This window comes from Equus asinus, chromosome 2 (assembly GCF_041296235.1).
Source record: "Equus asinus isolate D_3611 breed Donkey chromosome 2, EquAss-T2T_v2, whole genome shotgun sequence".
In the NCBI taxonomy this organism is placed as follows: Eukaryota; Metazoa; Chordata; class Mammalia; order Perissodactyla; family Equidae; genus Equus; species Equus asinus.
Window position 1 is genome coordinate 100,209,071 of NC_091791.1, and position 12,284 is coordinate 100,221,354.

Consider the following 12,284-nt stretch of genomic DNA (forward strand, 5'->3'; position numbering starts at 1 on the left):
TCGTTGGGCCTTCTTGAGAACAAACCCTATGTTCTTGTTCACCTCTGCCCTCAGCCTGGGTCCTGAGAGCACTTGGCAACAGGGCTGCCCTCCTCGGCCTCCTGGGGGTGGGCCACGCCTTCAAGAGGGCAGGTTGAAGGTGGTTTTCACATTGCTGGCAATGAATGGCCTTTGTAAACTCGGGAGATAAAGGCGCAGCTGGAATGATATAAAGGAAGTACAGGTACGTTTTTCAAGGACTGGGGTCCATTGGTCCCCCAGACAGGTGATATTCAAAATATTTACCAACCAGCATGGCTCAGGCCCTGAGCAGTCAGTGCAGGAGCTAGATGTGGGGTGGGGGTGTTACTGGTGCTCCGTGTTAGCTCTGCCACCAGGACCCCACACTCCTGCGGCAGCAGAGGAGAGAGCTCAGGAGGCTGCCATAGCTGGGCTGCTGCACTTGGCGTCCTTTGCGAGTCTGGGAAGGCCAAAATAAGGCCCCACTGCTTACGTGTGTGGCCTGGGGAGTCAGCATGCCTCCTCCCACTGGGGCACTGCGGTGGAGGGACAAGGGGCCTTCTCGTACCGAAGTCTGGACCCTCCCAAGCTGGCAGCGAAACTGGGGAAGCCAAGAGACAGCCACAGGCTCAGGGCACTGCCTAGTGCAGAAGACGACGGCCTTTGCCCTGGGCAGCCTGGGAGTGACATTCTCCTCCAGCTTCTCGCTTCTGATCACTCGGCCCTGGACGCCCTTCCCTTGACCTGCCTCCGAGTGGCTCCCCAGCTGGCTGAAGCCCACACGAATCAAAAGTGGCAACATGTTCAGCTGGGGAAGTCACCCTTTCTTGCTAGGGGAGTGCTTTTCTAACTGAGGCGGGCTAGAGTCTCAACTGCCAACTGATAAGCCAGCTTTTCTGGGACCTCCTTTGTGTGGCTGGGAGATCTGGCTGGACCTGCCCCCTCAGCACCGGTCCCCGAGGAGGCAGCTCCCACTCAGAGGCTGGACTGGGCACTTTGGGGCATTTTCTACTCAAATTCCCCATCCTGAGTTTCCCGGCCTCTACCTGCCTCTTCTCCACCTGCTGGGCCTTAGGAAGTGCCAACCAACTCTTCAGCTGTGTAAAGTGCACGATGACGTTACAGGATTGGACGGAAATCCCTGGGTCCAAACTGCCAAACAGGCGAGTGAAACAGTGATGCTGCCTGGCACGGCGCTGTGCCTGGCAAAGGGCGACAGCCTGAAGTGGGCCCTCCTGTCAGGCCCCTGCCTGAGCCTCAGGGCTCAGGGTTACAACCCTTTCCTGTCAGGTCACCCCACTGCTGGCCCCACCCCAGCCCTGTGAGCTGCTCTGGGCTCCTGTGGCCCCACAAAGGCCTCAGAGTCCAGGCTGGGCCCGCCCTCCACGGCCTCCGCGTGCCCTCTAGCTCCCACGTGTCCTCACAGGTGGCCCCTTTGCTCTGAGCCTGCAGTCCCCAATTCTGTCCCTGACTGGGGCCTCAGGCAACCCCAGCCCCTCTATTCTCAGCCCTTCATCACCCCAAGCTTAAGTCCTCTCCCTGGGAGCCCCCTGTCCACCAGCCCCGTGTCCTGCCTGGATACCACCACCGCCCTGAACTGTCTCTCCGCCTCCCCTTTGGCTGCCTTATGGCCCGTTTCATCACTCAGCAGCCAGAGTGGACCTTCTCAAGCATCCATCAGACCACAACACAGCCCTGCAGAGTTCAAAAGCTTCCCAGCAGCCGTGGAACAGAGCACAGGGCCCTGTGAGCTAGATGCTGCCTGCCTGTCTGTCCTCATCTCCTGCTGCCTGCCTCGCTCCTCCCTCCAGCCACACTGGCCTCGGGGCTATTTGACACGCCAGGCTCACAGCCACCATGGGGCCTTCGCCCTGGCTGTCCCCTTGGCCTGTCTTGAGGTCTTCCTCGCGCCCTTGCTTCACGCGAGTCCCTGCTCAAATGTCACCTTTGGAGGACTTCCCTGTCCTGCCTGCCTCTCCAGTCACTCTCGGCTCCTCTCTCTGCTTTATTCTCCATGGCACTGATCACCTGACACAATACCGTCTGTAATGTCACCTCTGTTTTCACGATCTTTTGCTGCTGTCTTGCTGGTGCCTGGCACAGTGCCTGGCCCACTTTAGCTATCATTTAGTAAACTACTTATTTGTAAATACTTAATATTTATATTAAATATTTAGTAAATAATAAATAGCCATTTAGTAAATACATAATTGTTCAACGAATGAATGAATGAATACACACTCCTGTTTCCCTCCCAACGGGCATGAAGTTCCATGCTCACTCCATGCTCGAGGGCAGTAAGCATTGTGGGGTGGGAGTCATGGGGCCAGGCTTCTTGATTCACTGTGTGACCCTGAGTGAGTCATATAGCGGCTGATTTCTAGTTGTAGGAATAGTGAATGAGAAAGTATTTAACTATATAGACATAAAACTCTGAATGAGGTATAAACTGGGTTTGAATCCTGGCTCCACCACCTGCCAGCTGTGTGACCTTGGGCAATGTACCTAACCTCTCTGTGCTTCTGTTTCCTCATCTTTGAAATGGGACTAAAACAGCTCCGTTGAATCAGTCAGGTTCTTGGTCTCAATCCAGAATCCTAATGGGCTACGGGGGTGCTCTCACAGGCTCAAAAGGAAGGTGGAGAGCCCAAAACCAAGCTGAGCAGGCCACAGGAAAAAAAATCCTCTGGAACGTGCTCCTGGCACAGCCAGCTCTGGACCTTGGGGCCACAGACCCTGCCGGCCTTCCCTGAGGAGACAGACTCCCAGGTGGGTGCCTCTGACGGCTGAGGCTCAGGTCCCAGCCAGGCCAGGAAGCAGACGGAGGCTGGCCCCAGGTCCCATGGAGGGGAGCCCATCCCAGCGCAGGCCGGGGCGGCATGAGGGTTAAGGCTTCATGCAGAACTCTCGTGCCCCGCTGGTGGCAACCCTGGGAAGGTGTCTGGTGGAATCCACTGGAGTTAGCATATGCTCTCCTACCACCCAGTGGTGCCAAATGGGTGCATGTGTCCACCAGAAGGTGTGGGCAACAATGTCGATGGCAGCGCTATGCAGAATGGCCCCAACCGGAAAACACAAAGTGCCCGTCCACAGTAGATGCTCGAGAAAAGAAGCACCTGGAACTCTATACAGCCGTGAGAAAGCAAACCACAGCCCCGGAGCCACCGCGGATAACTGACCAACACGCCACAGGGAGGAAGCCAGCGCGACACCAGGTCGGCCGTGTGAGGTTGCACCCCGCTCAAACCCGGGTACAAGGAGCGGGCACTGTCAGAAGCCAGGAGGGGGTCCCTCGAAGGATGGAGACAGAGCGTCGGGGGCTGTGAACGGTCACTCTCCTGATCTGGGCACCGGCGGGCCCTGCGTGTCCACTTTGTGAAGCGTCCTTGAGTTCTTCACTTACGAGTCCGTATTTTCCTCTAGGCTGGTTACGCTTCAATAAAAGTAACAAAAGGGTTTAAGAAAAAAACTAATCCATGGGAAGCGTTTGGGGTTGTGCCCAGCCCGTGGTGGGAGCTGAATCAATGTTAGGTCCTTGTTGCCACCCGTGTCCTGTCGCTGGTGGGTCTCTCTCACCCTCCACTCCCCCTCCCCATCCCCCAGGCTGGAAGAGACCCCAGCGTTCGCGGCCCTCAGATCTGTGTGCAGACAGAGCAGGTGCCGCCAGCCCAGGGCTCCCGGCCCTTGTGGAGCTGGGGACAGACTCCTGGGTCAGCACTTCAGCTCATTCATCAGGGAATTGGCCAGTTACCTTAGGGCCAGGAGGGGAGCAAGTCCTCAGATGAAGGGCTGGCGAGCAGCTGAGAGCAGGCGTGGACACAGGGCAGGTTATGGGAGCCAGGCCCCGTGAGCCGGGCATGGGCCGGAGTCAGTCCTGAGGATGGCAGCAAGCCAGTGTGCGTGGGGGGGGGGAGGGGGGGCACGAGGGAGGGTGGTCACGTGTCCAGTTGTGCCCCCTGGCTTTGGTGTGGAGAATGAGTGAAAAGGGAGAAAAACAAATTCCAGGAGCCCGATTAGGAGCTTTGGTGGCCGAGAGCAGGTCAGGGTGGGACGTGGAGATGGGGAGAAGTGGAGGACTGGTGGGACATTCTGGGGTTAGAAGGGCCAGGGCCTGGGGGTTGGCGTCCAGAGGGGACGGAGGCGTGGGAAGGGTGAGGCAGGCCCCGCCCAGGGTGGGGCAGCCTGTGGACACAGGGCCCTGCTCCGTGGGTCCAGGAGGAGCAGGATGGGGGCGGGCTGAGAGTCAGGTTTGGGAGCAGAGTAGGAAGATCCGAGAGCCGTGGGCAAAGCCTGTGGAGGTTGGTCAGGGAGGGAAGGGGAGCCGTGTGCAGAGAGCCGTGTGCAGGGAGGCCGCCAGGTTGGGGAGGGTGGGCCCTGCCCGGAGGGTTTCTGCAGCTCAGTGGAAGGTCGGGCAGGGGTGACAAGGGGTGGTACACAGAGTGGGCTGGGGCCAAGGATGACAGATGCGGGGCCTGGAGGGCTGAGCTAGTCCATAAATTTCCAAAACAGTGACCTGGGCAATGGTAAATGGGGGGACCCTGGCCTCTGGGGAGGAGGGACCGCAGCCCAGGGTGCTGTGCCTGAGACCACAGGGTGGGTCCTGTGTGGAGCCCTTGTGCGGTCTCCAACGCATCGAAGGGGCTGAGCGGCAATGACAATAACAACAGTGACAGCAGCTGTGCTAGACTCTACGACTGCTCAGATGTCTGTTGGCTCTCGGGGGGCCTGGCACTCCCCTCACCTTTGATGTCAGGCTTGGCTGCCTGCTTGCTTTACTCAATGCCCTGAGCATGAGCGAGTTGCCCCACTTCTAAGAAGAAACTTCTAGAGTCACGGGAAGGTGCTGCTGTGTTTACTTCTCTCTGCTGGGAGACCAGCCGTGTCCCAGATGAGGGCGGTTCCTTCAACCTGGGTCACGGGGTGGAGCTGACTTGGTGCAGAGCTGCGTCCAACCCATGGCAGACACGTCCTGTGAACAAGAAAGAAACCTTGTTGTAGGCCGCTAGGATTCGGGAGCTGTTTCTCACTGCAGCATAACACAGCCTCAGCTGACCGCTACAGCGACGCCCGGACTTGCGTGTTACCTCTGCCCCAGGCACCGTGAGGTTAATCCTAAAACAACTCTGCGAGCAAAAGCAGCAAAGGGGCACACTGTGTTATTCCATGTATATAAAATTCTAGACAACGTAAGCTAGTCTATAGTGACAGGAAGCAGATCAGTGGCTGCCTAGGGACCGGGTAGGGAAGAGGGGGGCCAGAGGGAGGGACTGAAAGGGGCACAAGGACTCTTTTGGGGTGATGGATCTAATTGTGGAGACGGTTTGTCACAGCCAGGACACAGAGCCTGACACTTAACAGCCACTGACCACACCCCAAAATTATCCCCAAAATTACCAGTGATGGACATGGGGTCTGGCCTAACCCTTTCCTGAAACCTCCGGCCAGGTGCAGACCCAGGCCCCCCAGAAGCCTGGAATGGGCTTCGGTGACCACCAGGCCCATGGCCCCACTTCTCCCGTGGACAGCCAGTCTCGGGGGCCACATCCTGTGCAGATCTGAGTGCCAGGGAGAGGACAGACCTGTCTCCTGTGACCTCAGCCAAGGCACGTGGGCCTCTTCTCAAAACAGCCTGGGGCCATGCTGGGCTGGTGGAGGCCTCAGCCTCCAGAGGGCTCCAAGGAGGCCAGTTCCAGGAATGCTGCAGCCTGAGGGTCCCCTAGGTCCCTGAGCTGGAAGGCGCCAGCCTGTCTGGTGTCTGGGGTTTCACAGAAGGGAATTCTAGAAATGGTCTCAGGCTGTCGGAGCTAGAGGAGGAAGCTCCGGGAGGCGAGAGGAGATGAAACAGGTCTCCAGGGCCCAGGAGGGTGAGGCCCCCAAGGCGGGTGGAAGGACGTCTTGATTTTCTCTCTGATGCTGGAGGTGGGGGAGGCTGTGATGCGGGTGTGGGGTGAGAGGTGGCCTGCTGTAGGTGAGCCAGGTGGGGAGGGGACGGAGGCTGGCCCGGGAGAGGCCTAGGGGCTGAGGAAGACTGCAGGGCCCTGCTGGGTGAGGCGGTTGAGTGGTGGCCCTGGAGAAGATATGTCCCCGTCCTAACCCCCAGAGCCAGCGAATGGGGACTCATTTGGGAAGAGGGTGTTTGTGTCATCAAGTTAAGGATCTGGGACGAGATCATCTTGGATTGCTCGGGCGAGCCCGAACGCCAGTACAAGCGTCTTTGTAAGAGACACACAGCGGAGAAGCCCACATCACCACGGAGGCAGAGGTGGGAGTGCTGCAGCCACAGGCCACGACGCCTGGCACCCCCAGGAGCTGGCAGAGGCACGGAACGACCTGCCCCGCAGGCTCCGCGGGGAGCGTGGCCCTGATCGACCCTGGGTTTCAGACTTCTGGCCCCAGACGGTAAGAGGATGACTTTCTGTGTCTAAGCTGTTGGTTTGTGGTAATTTGTCATGGAAGCTCTGGAAACGATCCAGTGGGTGAAGATGGGCGCATTACAGACCTCTCTCCCCTGCTTGGGGCTGCGCCTCCGGCCAGGAGGCTCACAGGCTGGCAGCCCGGGCATTGAGGGGGAGCCAGGGACCGGGGCTGCCAGGTGGAGGGCCTCAGGCTGGGCGGGCAGAGGTGGGCCTGCAGAGGTGATGGGAGGAAAGACGGGGGCAGAGGCCGGGAGCTCAGAGGAGGGTGGGAGAGCTGGTCCAGGTGGGGCACTTTCCAAAGATGGCAGGGCCTGGGAAGGGACCCGGGAGGGATGGCAGAGGAGGCAAGGGGGGCTGCCCCAGAGCCGAGGATTCCTGGGGAGTGGGGCTGATGCCTCTAGGGAGGGGCACGGCCAGAGGGGCCATGCCAACTGGTTGAGGACAGACCCTTCTCAGACGGCGTCCTGGAGTGCGTTGCTGTGGGCTTCCGTGGGCGGCCGTTGGTAACCCTGTGCATGTTTTCTCGTTTCATTCCCACAGCAGCTCTCTGAGGGACTGTCCCCGTTTGACAGTGAGGAGGTGAAGGCTTGGGGTCCGTCACCACCTGGGGTCAGTTGCCCAGCGTGTAAGTGTCAGACCCCGAGGGGAAGCCATGTGTCCGACTGCAAAGCCGGCCTCCTACTGAGCGCCATGCGGGGGGCAGTCCATGCACGGGTGGGGCCTGCTGAGGGAGCCGAGGATGGAGCCTGGCAAGGGGTGCAGGGTCACTCCGCCTTCCTGCCCAGCCTGGCCTGTCCCTCCTTCTCACCCTGCCTCGGGGCCCTCTGTCCCTCCTGCTGGGCTCCGGGTCCCTTCTGTCTCTTCCACGGCTGGGACCCCGCTGAGCCCAACGTCACATCAGCAGGCCCTTTCCCTCTTCCTGCCTGGCCAAGAGGGATTGCTCTAAAAGCTGCTCTTTGTCCTCCTTTTTTCGAAAAATGTGTTTTTAATTAATTTTATAATAAAACCCAAACTGAATTCTTGAAAACAACAGCCAGGAGAAATAATAAAAACATCTCAGCTCCAGGAAGCCCTGACCCAGCACCGCAGCCCCAGCAGCAGCTCTAGCTGCCTCCTGCTCTCCCTCCAGGAGCCTGCCCCCGCCCCAGTTCCCAGCCCCCGAGCCTAAACATCCCGGAACAGCCCCCTCCTCCAAGCCCTCGGTCCCCACCCTGCCCCCTCCCACCTGCCCTCCCTGCCTCCCATCTGATTCCCCTCCAAGCCGGTCCCCAAACCGTCCCCAGAGGCTGACTCTAAACGGCAACTGTGACTCCATCAGTGCCCTTTCCTCCACGTTCTCCACCCTTAACTCTGTATCTGGGCATCCCAGCTTCGGAGGTCCAGTCCTCATGCCCGGCCACGCCCCTGACCCCCTGCCTTTGCGTGTGCTGCTCCATCCGCCTGGGACCCCCTTCCTCCACCTGCCCAGGAGACCTCCTGCTCACTGTCGTGACAGTCGTGTGGGGCTTGGTTTATCTGTTCACCTGATAAGTGCCAACTCCGGTGCTAGGCCCTGGGCATGGCAAAAACAGGGCAGACCCAGCCCTGGCACCCTCAAGTTTGTGATCCCTGCTGCCATTGCCCAGGTAGATCGTGAGTCCCCCAGGACTGGGACCGCCTGGCTCCCCAGAGCTGAGCTCGGTGCCACACGCAGTATGTGTTCCTTAAATGTTTCTTGACTGACTGACAGACCAAATGAGTGAATGAATAATCATAACCCTTTCCCTCTTCACTGTCTCCCTGCTCCTGGGCAGGGGCTGCGTTGGCCTGAGTTGAGTCACCTGCTCACAGGAGGTGCTCAGTCCTAGGACACACTGCTCCCCTGGGAGAGGGAGGAGCGCGTAGGGAAGGAGGCAGTGAGGGGTGAGGAAACTGAGGGCCCTGGGTCCTCAGGGCTGGGAGCCCAGGAGTCTGCAGCCCTCTCCCTTCTACTCCCAACTATTTCTGAACTCACGGGGAGAGGTGGCCTGTCCCCAAGGGCCTGCAGCTCAGAGGAGGGGATTCCAGGGAGGCTGGCTGAGCTCCTCCAGCTGGTCCCTGCCCTTCCTGAGGTCCAGCCCTCTCCCCAGCTCTGCCCACGCCTCGAGCTCAGAGCAGGTGCAGGGGCACTGAGGGCCCCACGTGGTACAGGCAGGGCCCAGCCCCTACTGTCTCCCCCTTCCCAATGCTTTCTTGTCTGCTTTTCTTTTTTAAATAGTATTTTAATGGTTTGGTGGTCGCTGCAGAAATAGTATAAGTTTGTTCCATCAGTTTGAAGCAGACACCAGTGCCTAAGGATGAATGGTCGTCTCCGGAATCCCACCGCATCAAGTCGACCTGAGCCCCATCTGGGTAATCATTTGGCAGGTGCGTTCCCGCTCCATCCCAACACTTGTGACACGACACGGTGTGCGTGCACCGAGTCCTTGGGAAGGTGGGATACTAGGAAATGCGTTACTTTGACACTTGCTTTTTGCACTTAAAAATATACTATGGACATCACCCCAAGGTAACGCATCCAGAGTTAACTCCTTCTCTCTAACTGCTGTGTAGTGCTTCCTGGGGGCGTGTAATTGTTTAAATGGCACACTATGGACACCTCGGCCTTTTCCCCCGTGTGACAAGGACTGTTGCACTAAACGTCCTGCTACTCTTCCTTCAGTTCTGGTTGGGTTCCCCCTGGGCTTAGGACAAATTCCCCACCGCGGGGTCACGGGATCAAAGGGTATGCGCATTTCCATTTTTAACAGATCTTGCCATTTTACTGCCTCAAGTGCTCAGAGCATTCACAAGCGCTCCCGGCCCGTGTGTGCCGCTGCCCCTGCCCTGGCCGCCCTAGATGTTCGCTCTCACTTGTCTACACCTGTGCCAGTGTCGTGGGCAAAAGCTGGCGGCGCATTCTTCTGAAACTGTGTTTCCTAAATACGACTAAGGTTGAGCATCTCTTCATGTGTCAACTGGCCTCTTTTATTTCCTCTTATGTGACTTTTTTGTTGTTGTTTTTTTGAGGAAGAATAGCCCTGAGCTAACATCTGCCGCCAATCCTCCTCTTTTTGCTGAGGAAGACTGGCCCTGAGCTAACATTGTGCCCATCTTCCTCTACTTTATACGTGGGACGCCTGCCGCAGCACGGCTTGCCAGGTGGTGCCGTGTCTGCACCCGGGATCCAAACCGGCGAACCCTGGGCCACCAAAGCGGACCATGCGCACTTAACCACTGCGCCACCAGGCTGGTCCCCCTCTTCCGTGACTTTTTGAATCTAATCCTTTGCCCAGTTTTCAACTGTGGTGTCTTTGTTTTTAAAAATTACCTTATAGGACCAGTTTGAACATTATTGATATTGACAAATAAAAAGGGCAAGCAATAGGATATATTGGAGTATATGAGGAAGCCATTTGGTATAAACCTAATTTGGCCTGACTTTGTTTTTCCAAAACGGCCTGACTCTGGCCATTGAGCATGCATTGTATATCTGCTTAGACATTTTGAGATAAAGGTGCAACTCCCCTCCCCCTCCCAACGTTGGTATCTCCTTGGGGATTAAGCATCTTTCTTTAGGCTGGGAACTGATTGCAGCGCTCATCTGTGACCTCCCAGCTCGAGGCAACACACCTGCCACTCTGCGGCGTTCACTGAGACGGCAGACCTATCTGTCGTTTCCATCAATCGCTGTGCTGACAGAGCAGCCTCGTGACTATTGTGGGAGTGACATTTCAATCATATGTGAAACATCCTCTTTGAGGGTATGTAACCACACTGTGTACCCCCACTTCTTTGGAGTGCTCTGTTCCTTTGTGGAAAGACTCTCCCGGGTTATAATCCTCAGATTTAAGCTCAGAATAAACTCACCCACATTTTCATTTATAGATTGGTTATGGATTATTTTCATCGACAATATTAATCCTTTGTTATATGTGTTGCAAATATTATACTCCAGGGTAACAGTTGTCTTTTGCTATACGGAAGTTTCCATATACTTAAATAATTTTTTAACTTCTTATTGTGGAAATTTTAAAACATACTCAAAAGGAGTAGCAATAGCATGATGAACTGCCCCCTCGCCCACCTCCCAGCTCCAGCCGTGACGGAGATGAGGCAGCTTTGCGCCCACTGTGAAGCTCCCTGTCAGCCTTGCTTGTGGTGGCTTTTGCAATCCGGAGGTGGTTGCTGGTGCGTAGTCGAGTTTCTCAGTCTTTCCTTTTGTGGCTTCTGAGCTTCATATGCTACTCAGAGAGGTCTTTCCTCTCCACGATTATTAACCAAACCAAGCCAAACAGATTCTTCTAGTCCTCTTAAAACATGACTTCTTATTTTTGCAATGGTGGCGTGGCAGTCCTCCATGTGAAGGGCTGTCGTTTATTGACCCAGCCCTCATTCCTGAACATGAGCTGGCTTTGATTCCCCTCTGTTGTAAGTCACGCTGTACTGAGCAGCCAGGCTGACTTCTGCCTCCTCACCGGGATTATTTCAAAGCAAACCCCAGACATCAAATCATTTCATCCACAAACACAAGACCTTAAAACCTTTTCTATCATAAAATCTGTTAATCCTCTGGTCTTTTTGTCTTGCACTTTCAATCTTATTTATATTTTGAATAGACAGCCTATTCACAGGGTTCAACACTCAGAAGAACAAAAGAATACACTGAAGACTTCGTTCTCCAGCTGGCCAGGTCCTTCCCTGGGAAATGACCAGTGTTACCAGCGTCTTGTGTATCTTTAGGGTCATTATATACACATATAAAAGCGAATTATGTGCTTTCCCCCTTTCAAAATACAATAGCTAAGCTACTTGAACAATGATCTGCGCTCAGGTTTTATTACTTAACAACATGCCTTGGAGGTTGTTTCCTAGGGAGCATCCTAGTTCTTTTTTCTAGCTCCATCCCTCCCCTTGCGTGGATGTGGAGCGGAGTTCAGCTGCCCCATCTCAACGGGCACACATTTGGCTGCCTTCCAGCACGGACAGTGTTGCAGGGACGAGCCCTGTACACACACCGTTTCGCTCTTGTGTGTGAGGGTGTCTGCAGGGTCAGTTTCTGGGGGCGGAAGTGCTGGCTCAAGGCGGGCACGTGTTCACGATGGATGGACGGTGCCAACTGGCCTCTGGCGGCTGAGTCAGTTTACACACTGGCCGGTAGAGCAGGAGTGCTCCTCCTCCTGCTCTTGCAAATGGTGCGTGTCACCATGTTTTTAATCTCCACTGATCTGGTAAGTGAAGAACAGTATGTTAGGAGACATACTTTTCAATTGTCTTTTTAAGAGCGTTATTGTGCATCTTTTCACGTGTTTAAGGTCCCGTTTGAATTTCCCCTTTTCCAGTAACTGTTTCTTCATAGCCTTTGCCCATTCTCCTCCATTTGAGTCATAGTTGGTTCATTTTTAAATGACTTCTGGGAACTCTTTATATATTAGAGAAATCAGCCCTTTGCCTACGTTATGAGTTGCAGTTTCTCCCCAGTTTAAAGTTTTTCTTTTGACTTGGCTTGTGGTAGTTTTTGCGATGCAGAAATTTTTATTTTTTTATGTAGTCACATTTATCAATCGTTTCTTTTGAGGCTTCAGGTTTTGTGTGATACCTAGGAAGGCCTCCCCACTCCGGGATCTTTATTTTTTCATTCTCCGGGGTTTCACTGAGTATTATACAACGTGGTCTGCTTTTCACGTGGGATGGCCCTTCATCAGGTGGGAAGACCACCCTTCATTTAACCAGTCACGCACAGCTGAACATTTAGGCTATTTCTGATTTTCCTGAATTACAAATAACACAGCAGTGAAAAGCCTCGTCCATAAATATTCTGTTTTATTAGGTTACATTCCCAACAGTGACCCTCATTCCTTTCCCCAAATG